The sequence below is a fragment of the Balaenoptera acutorostrata genome, chromosome 2 (assembly GCF_949987535.1).
Source record: "Balaenoptera acutorostrata chromosome 2, mBalAcu1.1, whole genome shotgun sequence".
Classification (NCBI taxonomy): Eukaryota; Metazoa; Chordata; class Mammalia; order Artiodactyla; family Balaenopteridae; genus Balaenoptera; species Balaenoptera acutorostrata.
The window spans coordinates 79453084-79466860 of NC_080065.1; the positions used below are offsets into that span (position 1 = coordinate 79453084).

The 13777-nt window shown below is 36.4% G+C and overlaps 1 protein-coding gene and 1 long non-coding RNA gene across 7 annotated transcripts in view; one reads left to right on the forward strand and one right to left on the reverse strand.

The window, feature by feature from the left end:
• LOC103004878 (uncharacterized) overlaps positions 1–13777 on the forward strand; it is a 90130-nt gene that overhangs the window by 35965 nt on the left and 40388 nt on the right. The window contains exon 5 of one of the 2 annotated variants that reach the window (XR_009007063.1): positions 12153–12222. The exons of the other annotated variant lie outside the window; for it this stretch is intronic. This is a non-coding gene — a long non-coding RNA (uncharacterized LOC103004878). The remainder of the gene's footprint in view (positions 1–12152; positions 12223–13777) is intronic. 2 annotated transcript variants of the gene reach the window in all.
• The window catches only part of KIAA0825 (KIAA0825 ortholog), a 414587-nt gene that overhangs the window by 9621 nt on the left and 391189 nt on the right, over positions 1–13777 (reverse strand). The window lies entirely within an intron of this gene.

The window sequence follows — 13777 nt, forward strand, 5'->3', positions numbered from 1 at the left end:
GGGTAATCCTATAGGAAGAAGCCCTTAACCTACGGGATCTGATGTCATCTCCAGGTAGTCCCAGAACTGTGTTGAATTATGGGACACCCAGCTGGTATCAGAGAATTACCTGGTGATATGGAAAAAAAAAAACCTCCACACATTGGAAATGTGTGCAGAATCATAGGTGCTCATGATCTTATTGCCTGAACAGTGCAGTATTCCCCAGATATTCAGAGCTCAAGCCTCACACCACTGCTACACCAAACCTTCAATGACTGCCCTGCCCAGAGAGTTTATTAAGTCTTAGTGTTCTACCTCCACAGTAGTTCTGTTTAGCTGCCACCATCTCTCCTCAGGGAGAAGATGATTCTCCATATTGCCTTTGGACTCATGTTTTCCCACATTTGCATGTCTACTTTTGCTATTCCATTCACTTGAAACACCTTTCCATATATCCCAAACCTGCTCATTCTTCAGACTCAGTCCATATCTCACCTCTTTCATAAAGTCCTTCCCAACTACCTAACCCTGATGTGACTGTCCTCCTTTGAGTCCTATAGTACCTAATATCAGCACTATTTTGGTAAATTAACCATATATTGCTTTGTTACTTCTATTACTTTCTTGAGTGATTACATTGCTTTTTTTTTTCACATGTAGTATTTTTTTTTTAATATTTATTTGTTTATTTATTTGGCTGCGCCAGGTCTTAGTTGCAGCTTGCAGGATCTTTAGTTGTGGCAATGTGGGATCTTTAGTTGCGGCATGCAAACTCTTAGTTGCAGCATGTAGGACCTAGTTCCCTGACCAGGGATCGAACCCAGGCCCCCTGCATTGGGAGCATGGAGTCTTAGCCACTGGACCACCAGGGAAGTCCCCATGTGTAGTATGGTTTCATCTATATTTGCAGTTCCTTGAGGAAGACTTTTAATTATAACTTTTACTCCAATTTTTTTTTTCAAAGAAGGTATTTCAAATAGCAAACAACATAGTGCTTTGTACACTATGCTCTGTACACTTTAAGCACTCACAAAATATCTGTTGATTGCTATGAGTTAGAAGCTTAGATGTTCCTATGTTATTCTTAGCTGGATTGAAGAAATAATAATCTTTAACCTCTAGTTTCACAACGGGTAGTAGCTGGTATCTAGAACAGGTATTGTTAAATTGTTATTTGTATGAATCATAAATATGAGGACTCTAAGAGCCTTAAAATTAGTCTCCTCATCCTTTGTTTCTACATCATTAGTTGATTCTTAAGGTCTTAAATTCAGTGGTCATACCAAAAGACAAAAACTTCTTGCAAGTTCATTCATTTACTAATCATCTCCATACCAGTTCTTAGGATATGCTGCTGTAGATATAGAAGAAATAGAAGACTGGCCCAATTAGCAATACTCTGGGAAACTCTGTCTCAATGAATGGTAACAGTAGGAAATTAATTGTAGTGCACCTCTACATAAAAGACTGAAATTAGAGGACCTTCTAAGTTACTATGTTGGGCTTTTAGTACATGTATAGCTTATGTTATGAGAGATCTGCTTTGGTTTGTAGTGTATTTGGTATTTATCACAATGAGCCACATTTTAGAACAGTTTTACTGTGTATAATTAATTTGCCCATTCATCCAGCAAACGTTTATTGAGTACCTGCTAACGTCAAAACACTGGGCTAGGTAATGTAGAGGTGAGTTGAGCTGGATATGGTCTTCTCTTCAGGGAGCTTATTCAGACCAAAAGAGGTCGTCATATGGGCTTGACTGAGTAATTATTCTAAATCCATATTCAAAATCCCATAAAGATTTTGTAGACTATTTCAGTTTAGGTATGAAATGTCAGTGAAAATATAAGGCACTGGTGCCATTTCCTTAGGCTTTATCTTAGCAATTGTCTGTGGGAAAGGCATAATTCAGACGTTTCTTCCTTCACTCATGAAGTAATCTGTGGTAGTCTTGGGGAATACTTCATGTCCTTCCTCATTCACTGGAAAGGTAGCAACATTAATGACAGAATGCCTCCTCATTTTTAAAAGGTCATTATCAAATTCTATGGTAAAATTGGAAACTATAGAATTTGATGTCCTGCTTTAAAGACGTTTCTGTAGAAAGGTGGTTCTGAACAGCACTTAATCCCAAAGGACAAACTTTAGGGAGGGGACAGATAAATGCTATCCTAAATTTGAGAAAAACTTCATGCATATTGTGATTCATGAATAGCTATGGGAAATCTATTCTAAACCAGAAAATCAGCTTTGAATGTAATCACCGTGAATATAAATGGCACCATTTTTAAGTAGCTCTTTTTATCCACATAAACCACAGAATTAGAGAGTCTCTTAACTTTGGAGACAGGTCTTTATAATACTATACTTGATAGATGAGACCTACCTACTTTGTATGTTAAAAAAATTATTTATTTATTTATTTATTTATGGTTGCGTTGGGTCTTCGTTGCTGCGTGCGGACTTCCTCTAGTTGCCTCGAGCGGGGTCTACTCTTCGTTGCAGTGTGTGGTCTTCTCACTGCAGTGGCTTCTCTTGTTGCGGAGCATGGGCCCTCGGCATGTGGGCTTCAGTAGTTGTGGCACGTGGGCTCAGTAGTTGTGGCACATGGGCTCACTAGTTGTGGCACACAGGCTCACTAGTTGCGGCTCGGGGGCTCTAGAGTGCAGACTCAGTAGTTGTGGCACACGGGCTTAGTTGCTCTGCGGCATGTGGAATCTTACCGGACCAGGGATTGAACCGGTATCTCCTGCATTGGCAGGCGGATTCTTAACCACTGCACCACCAGGGAAGTCCTGAGACCTACCTACTCTCTGATATGTTCTCCAGATGAGGCAAATCCACAACCACGTTTATCTAATGTTTTAAAACCGAAGTTTTAAGAAATGCATATAGTTTCAGTTCATCTTCCTTACATAAATTTAGTGAAAATGGAGAAATTGTTATTCTTTTCATGTAACATAGACAATTGATTTATTGCTTAGCTTTATCTTCTCCAAAATAGAATAGTTTAGAATTTCCTTCTAGTTAGTAATTTTTAATACTTTAAAAGTTTTGTTCTTCTCTGAACTTTGTATTGAATCTCTAAAGTAGTTAAATAATAGGAATCATACATGGGAGCTACGAGGCCTTATACCATTTTCAGTAGGAGCATTAGGGAATGAGAGGATGGCAAAAAATCTCACTTTGATAAGGGATCACAGACAGCTTTGCAAACTTATTTCTAACTTAGTTAGCTATTCCCTCAAGCTAATTAAGGTATACTAGTCTGGGGAGAATTCGGTAGGAAAAAAGAAAGCATTAAGGTAACTCATTCAAAAAAAAGGTCAAAAATGGTTAAGAATATCATTTATTTGTACTGTTTTATTTTCAAACTTAAAATAGAGATTTTATTTTGAATATTATAGAGGTTTTTGTGAACTGTAAAGGATGTTCAGTGTTTATAGAATACAATAAATGGAAATCACATCCTTGCCTTTGGAAGTTACAAAACATAAGCATTTCTTAAAATAAAGTGAGTTATTCCAACTCCCGTCAAATTATTTTGCCTCAATTTAACACTTCAATATCCAGAAAATAAGGTTTTTCTGTTTATTTTATGAAAATACATCACAGTTTGTTAATATACCACTTAGAACCCCTGAAACCCAATGCTATATATATTTAATGTATAGAAATAAATAGAATAAATGAATAGTGAAATATATATTAAATATATATATAAATACACTTATATCTGAAATCCATACTCAATATAATTAAATATCAAAACTTGCCATCATGAATTAGCAGGTTGGTTGCTTGCTTTAGCCAAGAATTTGTTATATGTTTATGATAACTAGCTATATATGCAGTTTATCTAGCTATTTCTGCAAGAATTCAAATGGATGTTCTTTTATAAGGTAGTTGATTTCTTTTGCTACTAGTAATACAGTAAAATAAATCGTTCCAAGCTCAGGAACAAGCAGCAAAACCCTTAATTTGAATTTATAGTCTACAGAGACTATCTGCAACACAACTTAACTTTCCAACAATTTATTTTAATTAATATGATTTGTTCTATATATTTAAGTAGGAGAGTTATATACCAACCAATGGGACAAGTAAGAATGCTAACGGTAACATTTTAAATAGTTATGGCTTAGGGAAAACATAAATGGAAGCATAGCCATCAGTAGTAATGGAAGCTGAACTTTTCCGTTACCAGTAAATCACCCATATTTCCATAGAGACGTTTTTCACCAGTGGATTTCTAAAAATTCTTAGAGTTTAGATAGAAGTCCAAGGTCATGCTATTTGGCTAGCACTCACTGCTGATACAGAAGAAATGCCCTTTGCTAGGAGAAGTGTCAAGACTACTATATATCGTGAGAACCACATTGCTCTTTTTTTCTCAGCAATGTATTTTTCTCAGAGTAATGTACAATTTAATGAATAAAAAAGTCTTTTTCTTTTCTAGCTAAATTTGATGTACTTGGAAATTTTCATGGACTGTGTTCTATAGACACTTGCTGTGTATCCCATTTACTAAACTGCTATGTTAAAAGTTACATAAGCTATGTCAAGAAATGTTATTCTCACTCCAAAAATGATTGTTTAAAAAGTCTTATTTTCATCAAGAAGAAAAGGATTACATATTTGCAACTCTAAAACTTCTAAAACTTGAATGCATTTATACTAGCCATGTAAAGCTGATGACAACCCAGGCATCACAGGTTGTTTTGGCAATGCAGACTGGCACAAGGCTAACTAACCACTGCATAACCACTTCTGGGGATAACAATCTGAATGAAAGCACTATTTATAAACGTGAGATCTATCAGCTGAAATGCCTGTTTGCAACCTCTCGTTCAAATTAATAGCATCATCATGTTTAGAAAAGGATTTGAAATATAGACCTGGCTCATATTTTATTTAAAATTGGCTAAGAATTTAGAAAGTTTAAAACTGTTCTAGAACCTAGGAGAAAATGAGAACTCTACATGGTTAATAGTGCCATTATTCTTCATTGAGTCACTGCCTATGTATTCATATTCACATAGTATCCAACGTTCTTTCATTACTGAATGAATGAAATTATTTACTGAATGCCTACTATGTACTGGCACTGGGGGGGGTTTGGAGCATATAATTATGACAGCTAATGCTTATTTAGCAATTTCAATGTACCAGGCACTGTTCTAAGGACTTTGCATATAGTAATTCATTTAGCCCTCATAGCAACTTTAATTAATTTAAAAAATTTTTATTTTATATTGGAGTATAGTTGATTAACAATGTTGTGTTAGTTTCAGGTATACAGCAAAGTGATTCAGTTATACATATATATGTATCTATTCTTTTTCAAATTCTTTTCCCATTTAGGTTATTACAGAATATTGAGCAGAATTCCCTACGCTATACAGTAGGTCCTTGTTGGTTACCTATATTAAATATAGCAGTGTATACATGTCAATCCCAAACTCCCAATCTATCCCTCCCCCCCACCCTTCCCCCCTGGTAACCATAAGTTCATTCTCTAAGTCTGTGAGTCTATTTCTGTTTTGTAAATAAGTTAATTTGTGTCATTTTTTGTTTTAGATTCCACATATAATTGATACCATATGATATTTGTCTTTCTCTGTCTGACTTACTTCACTTAGTATGATAATCTCTAGGTCCATCCATGTTGCTGCAAATGGTTTTATTTCATTATTTTTATGGCTGAGTAATATTCCTTTGTATATATATACCACATCTTCTTTATCCATTCCTCTGTCAGTGGACATTTAGGTTGCTCTGTGTCTTGGCTATTGTAAATAGTGCTGCAATGAACATTGGGGTGCGTGTACCTTTTCGAATTATGGTTTTCTCCAGATATATGCCCAGGAGTGGGATTGCTGGATGATATGGTAGTTCTATTTTTAGTTTTTTAAGGAACCTTCATACTATTCTCCATAGTGTCTGTACCAATTTACATTCTGACCAACAGTGTAGGAGGGTTCCCTTTTCTCCACACCCGCTCCAGCATTTATTGTTTGTAGACTTTTTGATGATGGCCATTCTGACCAGTGTGACATGGTACCTCATTGTAGTTTTGATTTGCATTTCTCTAATAATTATCGATGTTGAGCATCTTTTCATGTGCCTCTTGACCATCTATATGTCTTCTTTGAAGAAATGTCTATTTAGATCTGCCCATTTTTTGATTGGGTTGTTTGGTTTGTTTTTTGTTTTTTTATTTTTTTGGTTTTTTTTTAATTTTTTTTATTTTTATTTTTTTTCACGACTTAGGTCCAGCCCAGGAGAGCGTGACATCACCACATCGATCAGTCAATGTTTTTTGTTTTTTTGATATTGAGCTGCATGAGCTGTTTGTATAGTTTGGAGATTAATTCCTTGTTGGTCACTTCATTTGCAAATATTTTCTTCATTCTGTGGGTTCTCTTTTTGTTTATGGTTTCCTTTGCTGTGTAAAAGCTTTTAAGTTTAATTAGGTCCCATTTGTTTATTTTTGTTTTATTTTCATTACTCTAGGAGGTGGATCCAAAAAGATATAGCTGCAATTTATGTCAAAGAGTGTTCTGCCTATGTTTTCCTTTAAGAGTTTTATAGTATCCAGTTTTACATTTAGGTCTTTAATCCATTTTGATTTTACTTTTTGTGTATGGTGTTAGAGAATGTTCTAATTTCATTCTTTTACATGTAGCTGTCCAGTTTTCCCAGCACCACTTATTGAAGAGACTGTCTTTTCTCCATTGTATATTCTTGCCTCTTTGTCGTAGATTAATTGACCATAGGTGTGTGGGTTTATTTCTGGGCTTTCTGTCCTGTTCCATTGATCTATATGTCTGTTTTTGTGCCAGTACCATACTATTTTGATGACTATAGCTTTGTACTATACTCTGAGGTCAGGGAGCCTGATTCCTCCAGCTCTGTTTTTCTTTCTCAAGATTGCTTTGGCTATTTGGGGTCTTTCATGTCTCCATACAAATTTTAAGATTTTTTCATTCTAGTTCTGTGCAAAATGCCATTGGTAATTTGGTAGGGGTGGCACTGAATATGTAGATTGCCTTGGGTAGTATAGTCATTTTGACAACATTGCTTCTTCCAATCCAGGAACATGGTATGTCTTTCCATCTGTGTCATCTTCGGTTCCTTTCATCAGCGTTTTACAGGTTTCCAAGTACAGGTCTTTTGCCTCCTTAGGTAGGTTTATTCCTAGGTATTTTATTCTTTTTAATGCGATGGTAAATGGGATTGTTTCTTTAATATCTCTTTCTGGTCTTTTGTTGTTAGTGTATAGAAATACAACAGATTTCTGTGTATTAATTTTGTATTCTTCACCTTTACCGAATTCATTGATGAGCTCTAGTAGTTTTCTGGTAGCATCTTTAGGATTTTCTATGTATAGTATCATCTCCTCTGCAAATCGTGACAGTTTTACTTCTTCTCTTCCAATTTGGGTTCCTTTTATTTCTTTTTATTCTCTGATTGTCATGGCTAGGACTTCCAAAACTATATTGAATGAAAGTGGTGAGAGTGTATATACCCTTGTGTGATTCCTGATCTCAGAGGAAATGCTTTCAGGTTTTCACCTTTGAGTATGATGTTAGTGGTAGGTTTGTCTTACCTTTATTATGGCCTTTAAATATGGCCTTTAAATATGGCCTTTATTATGTTGAGGTATGTTCCCTCTATTCCCACTTTCTGGAGAGTTTTTTTAATCATAAAGGGTGTTGAATTTTGTCAAAAGCTTTTTCTGCATCTATTGAGATGATCTTATGGTTTTTATTCTTCAATTTCTTGATGTGGTATATCACACTGATTGATTTGCAGATGTTGAAAAATCCTTGATTCTCTAGGATAAATCCCACTTGATCATGGTGTATGAACCTTTTAATGTACTATTGAATTCAGTTTGCTAGTATTTTGTTGAGGATTTTTGCATCTGTGTTCATCAGTGATATTGGCCTATAATTTTCTTTTTTTGTGATATCTTTGTCTGGTTTTGGTGTCAGGGTGATGGTGTCCCTCACAGAATGAGCTTGGGAGTGTTCCTTCCTCTGCTGATTTTTGGAATAGTTTCAGAAGGATGGGTGTTAAGTCTTCTCTAAATGTTTGCTAGAATTTGCCTGTGAAGCCATCTGGTCCTGGACTTTTGTCTGTTGTGGATTTTTTAATCACGGTTTCAATTTCAGTACTTGTGATCAGTCTGTTCATATTTGTGTGTGGATGATTTCCTACCTTTACTGCATGTTTGCCTTTACTAGTGGGCTCTTCCATTTGTAATTTTCTTGTTTCTTGTTGTGGCCTTTTCTTTTTCACCTAGAGAAGTTCCTTTATCATTTGTTGCAAAGCTGGTGTGGTGGTGCTGAATTCTTTTAGCTTTTGCTTGTCTGTAAAGCTTTTGATTTCTCCATCGAATCTGAATGAGAGCCTTGCCGGATAGAGTGTTCTTGGTTATAGCTTCTTCCCTTTCCTCACTGTAAATATATCATGTCACTTCCTTCTGGTCTGCTGAGAAATCAGCTGATAACCTTATGGGAATTCCCTTGTATGTTATTTGTTGCTTTTCCCTTGTTGCTTTTAATATTTTTTCTTTGTTGTTAATTTTTGTCAACTTGATTAGTATGCATCTCAGCATGCTCCTCCTTGTGTCTGTCCTGCCTGCAACTGTCTGAGCTTCTTGGACTTGGGTGACTGTTTCCATTCCCATGTTAGGGAAGTTTTCAGCTATTATCCTTCAAATATTTTCTCAGGTCCTTTCTCTCTCTCTTCTCCTTCTGCAATACGTATAATGAGAATGTTGATGCATTTAATGTTGTCCCAGAGGTCTCTGAGACTGTCCTTGTTTATTTTCATTCTTTTTCTTTATTTTGTTTCATGGCAGTAATTTCTGCCATTCTGTCTTTCAGCTCACTTATTCGTTCTTCTGCCTCAGTTATTCTGCTATTGATTCCTTCTAGTGTATTTTTCATTTTAGTTATTGTACTGTTCATCTCTGTTTGTTTTTTCTTTAGTTCTCCTAGGTCTTTGTTAAACATTTCTTGTATCTTCTCGATTTGTACCTCCATTCTTTTTCTGAGATCGTGTATCATTTTTACTATCATTACTCTGAATTCTTTTTCAGGTAGATTGCCTATCTCCACTTCACCTAGTTGTTCTTCTGAGGTTTTATCTTATTCCTTCATCTGGGACATATTCCTCTGCCATTTCATTTTGTCTAACTTTCTTTGATTGTGGTTTCCATTATGCGGGCTGCAGGGTTGTAGTTCTTCTTGCTTCTGCTGTCTGACTCTGCAGTGGATGAGGCTGTCTAAGAGGCTTGTGCATGCTTCCTGGTGGGAAGAACTGGTTCTTGCCCACTGGTGGGTGGAGCTGGGTCTTGTCCCCCTGATGGGCAGGGCTGTGTCAAGGGGTGTGTTTATCGGGCAGCTGTGTGCTCAGGAAGACTTTAAGCAACCTGTCTGCTGATGGGTGAGGCTGTGTTCCTGCCCTGTTGGTTGTTTGGCCTGAGGCATCCCAGCACTGGAGCCTACAGGCTGTGGGGTGGGGCCAGGTCTTGGTGGGAAAATGGCCTCCAGGAGTGCCCATGCTAATGAGTACTCCCCAGAACTACTGCTGCCAGTGTTTTTGTCTCCACAGTGAGCCACAGCCACACCACACCTCTGCAAGAGACCCTCCAATACTAGCAGGTAGGTCTGGCCCAGTGTCTTATGAAGTCACTGCTTTTTTTTCCTGGGTCCTGGTGTGCACAAGACCTTGTGTGTGCCCTCCAAGAGTGGAGTTTCTGTTTCTTCCAGTCCTGTGGAATTCCTGTGATCACACACTGCTGGCCTTCAAAGCCAGATTCTCTGGGGGCTCCTCCTCCAATTGCCAGACCCACAGGCTGGGGATCCTGACGTGGGACTCAGGACTTTCACGCCTGTGGCAGAACTTCTGTGGTGTAATTATTTTCCAGTTTGTGGGTTGCCCACCCAGTGAGTATGGGATTTGATTTTATTGTGATTGCACCCCTCCTACTGTCTCGTTGTGGCTTCTTCTTTGTCTTTGGATGTAGAGTATATTTTTTGGTAGGTTCCACCGTTTTTTTTCTTGATGGTTGTTCAGCAGTTAGTTGTAATTTCAGTGTTTTTGTAAGAAGAGGTGAGTTCACGTCCTACTACTCCACCATCTTGTCTCTGTCTAGCAACTTTAATTATTGCCACACACCAGGAGTTACCCAGGGTCACACAACTGGTCCGTGGTGGAGCCAGGATTCTAACCCAAGCAGCTGGCTCTAGAGTTAATGCTCTTACCCACTATAGTACATCTACTGCAACCTATGTCTCTGTGTCTCCTATAATAATAAGTTAAATGTGAGCTGCTCACAGTTTAAGACCAGTTAATATCCACTCTGTATTTGTTAACAAATTAATTAATGGGAAAAAAAACAACAGTCTCTTTGCATCCCATGATGGCAGGCCAGAACTGGAAGACCTGATTTATTTCAGACCCACTTGAGTTGAGATGCCTCAACTTTTACAGTGGTGGCAGATTAGGAGCCTCTCAAGATAACTCCCATTGCTTCAGCTCTTTGGGGATGATGGGACCACTTCCTCACTTCCCTTCCTTACTCCTGGGGAACTAATTAGAAGTACTGCTTCCTCTAACTTCATGCTGATATCAAGGAAGTTGGGAGGCATGATAAACAAGATCTTTACCCTCAAAGAACTTATATTTGAATGGATATCAAAACTATTTCAAGAAATTTTTTCATCTTATGGCCCCTTCAGTAAGCTGTGGTGCCCTCTTCAATAGCTACACAAAATGTGGAGTATATCATGTGTCCAGACTTGGTCACTCTTTCCAAGATTCTTGCTGTTTCAGCTTAGGATATTTAACATGAAATCACCACTGCAATGTGGTGCCTCCATAGATGAATTTTAAGTTTTAATAATTTTTCATTTTCACCTTTGAGAGTAGCTCTGTATACAGTTTAAAAATTAAAAAATCAAAGCAAAACACGGCCAACACTTTGATGTGAGTCCAAGCTTTGGTAAAATGCATAAAAGTAACACCAAGTCCAAGAGAAATTGAAACTCTAAGCACATTTTGCTTGCATTCGTTCCTTGTTTCTAATTTAATAAATATTTCCCAGAATGGAGTTTGTACATCAAAGTAAATATATATATATATATATATATAAAATGCTTACTTATTCCCTTTTGGGTTCTGTGTCAATTGTGTACATTTCATAAATATAAACATAAGACATATTTGCTAAGGAATTACATTTGTTGATGTGGCAACCGCATGGCTTAAAGTATAAAAAATTCATACCTTGTCAATTATGAATTGCATTTCCCCCATTTGTATAGAATATGGAACTTTTTTGAGTACTGGCTAAAAATGTACATGATACTATTTCAGATGTAAGTATTGCTTTAAAAAAAAAAAATCAACATCACCCTGCCTTAAGAGATGAAACATCTGAAAACTATAATCCTTTTAAATAAATTTTTAAAAATCTATTCTTTGCTCATTTATTCAGCTTTCTTCTCACTATAGCCAATTACCAACCTTATCAGTCCATTTCCTTTTATTTATATTTTAGTCCAATGAGTGTCATAACAGGAAGTGTGAATACCCTTTAATACTTACAGATTTTTTTTCAAATTTAAACATCTTTCTTGCTAAGCAGAATTAATGCACTGACTCACTCCCACAGCTATCACCCTGGATGCCCTTTTTCTATTTCATTACCATTTTGTGGATGAACACATCACTGGTGTGGTATTTATCTTGATAGGTAGTGAAAAAACAGTCTTGCCTCAAAAAGCCATGCCATGTTTCCAGCCCTTGTTTATAAGGCATCTTCCAGCAGCAATCTCACTGCAGAGTTCTATGTACTAAATGGTGGCCCAACCCAGATCACTGGTATTTTCCCCCTGAGTAAAATCCTATGTATGCTGTCAATTTAATTAGAAACTGGCCCTTTGCTCTATCTTCCCAATTACCTCACCCATTATCTCTCATAACCTAAAATCATATCATCCTCCAGAGAATAGGTTATTTCTCCAAACATCCTTGTCTCATTGCTTCCAGATAACTGTGACCCTTTTTCCCCTTCAACTGCTTATAGTCATTTTAACATCTGTCATCACAGCTTAAGGTATGATTATGTCTAATAATGCTTTATTTTGCAGTGGGTGTATCACAGTTATTGCCACATACAGAAAATTCTGACTGACATTTCCAGAGCTTTTTGGTGACAGAGTAAGTAAAGTAGTGTATTACCTCTTTCTATGACTGCCAGGTGAATAACCCAACACAACTACCTAATATCTTGAGAGAAGGCCTTACTATTTTGGAGAGCCTTTTCCCCCATTTCACATCCCCACAGCACTGCCCTTCATTCCTCTCCTCTGAGTTTATCTCCCTAATTTAAATTCTAACTTCAAATATATCAGTTGACTAATACTAAAGTTAACTTCCAAAAGGAGTCCACTTAAATACCTTCCTTCTATACTTAATGATACAGATTTAAGGTTGAATATTTGTCATTTTTTAATGGAAATAGCTAGGAAGCATTAAAAAATAAAGTGAACAATTGACATTGAAATATTTAGTAAACAAAATCATTTCAGTTATTTCTGTCCTACCACCTAACCTATTTGCCATAAACTATGAATTTGGCCAAAATGCAGGAAGTCTAATTCAAGCTGACATTCAAAGGTTATTCTCATTAATGTCTAAATTTTCGTGTTGAGTTCCTGCTACTGTATTACAATTCCGATTTCCATATCAAATTTATTAAGTTTTCTTACTGTTAAAATCCATCATTGGCCCAGCAATATACAGTAGAACCAATAATGTCTATTGATGTTTAATATGCCTTTGTTGTAAATTCAGTTTTTAAAAACAAGGTCTTTGCCAGCCCTTTTATTTATAGGCAATAGACTATACTCAAGAGGATCTTACCTAACAATTTAGAATTATCATTACAAAATGTAAAAAGCCTGTTGTGGGCCAATTCTTCTTTAACATTAGCCAGAAGATGAACTTTGCCCAAAGAATTCTTTGGAAATATAGTATATTAATGACCCAATGGAATAAACTCTTGACCATCAAAAAGCACTGAGTTTGAAAAATGGCTTTTTCTTAACCTAACCCTGCTTTATACAACATAAACAGATTCATTACTGCTGAAATATGCTGCATCTCTAATTTCATTTTCACAAAACTTCAACACACCACTGCAGAATCCCGATTAGTTTTCTCAGTAAATAACTATGGCATTACCATTATTAGTGTTCACTGGAAGTCCCTATTTAGAAGAACAACAGGGAAATTACTACACAGTATTCCCCACCCCCAGCAAACACATAAAAACACAAGTACACACACACCCGTAGATAGTAAAACACTGGAAAATGATAAGAATATTCAAGAAAATGCTTTATTTTTAGCTGTGGTTCAGCTATTCAGCTAACTTTATCTAATGGTATATTATTCCATTATTTTTAAAACCTAGGAAAATTTTAGCAATTGAATATTATGAGGAAAAATGTCAACCTAATTATGAAATGAAATTAAGCTATCAAGCAATGGAATACTGTGAATCATTAACCTTAAATTCTGTATTACATGGAAGCAGAGAGCAGATTCCAGATAAAAGGCTCAGACTGCATACTGTGAAATATTTTACTTTCACCTGCTCCTAGATTCTGTGGGTTTCTTTTCTATTTCTTTTTCTTTCCTTAATAACTCAAATTTTCAATTACTAGAATTTCATTCCCATTCACTTGCTATTAAGCTAGCATTGCCTGTG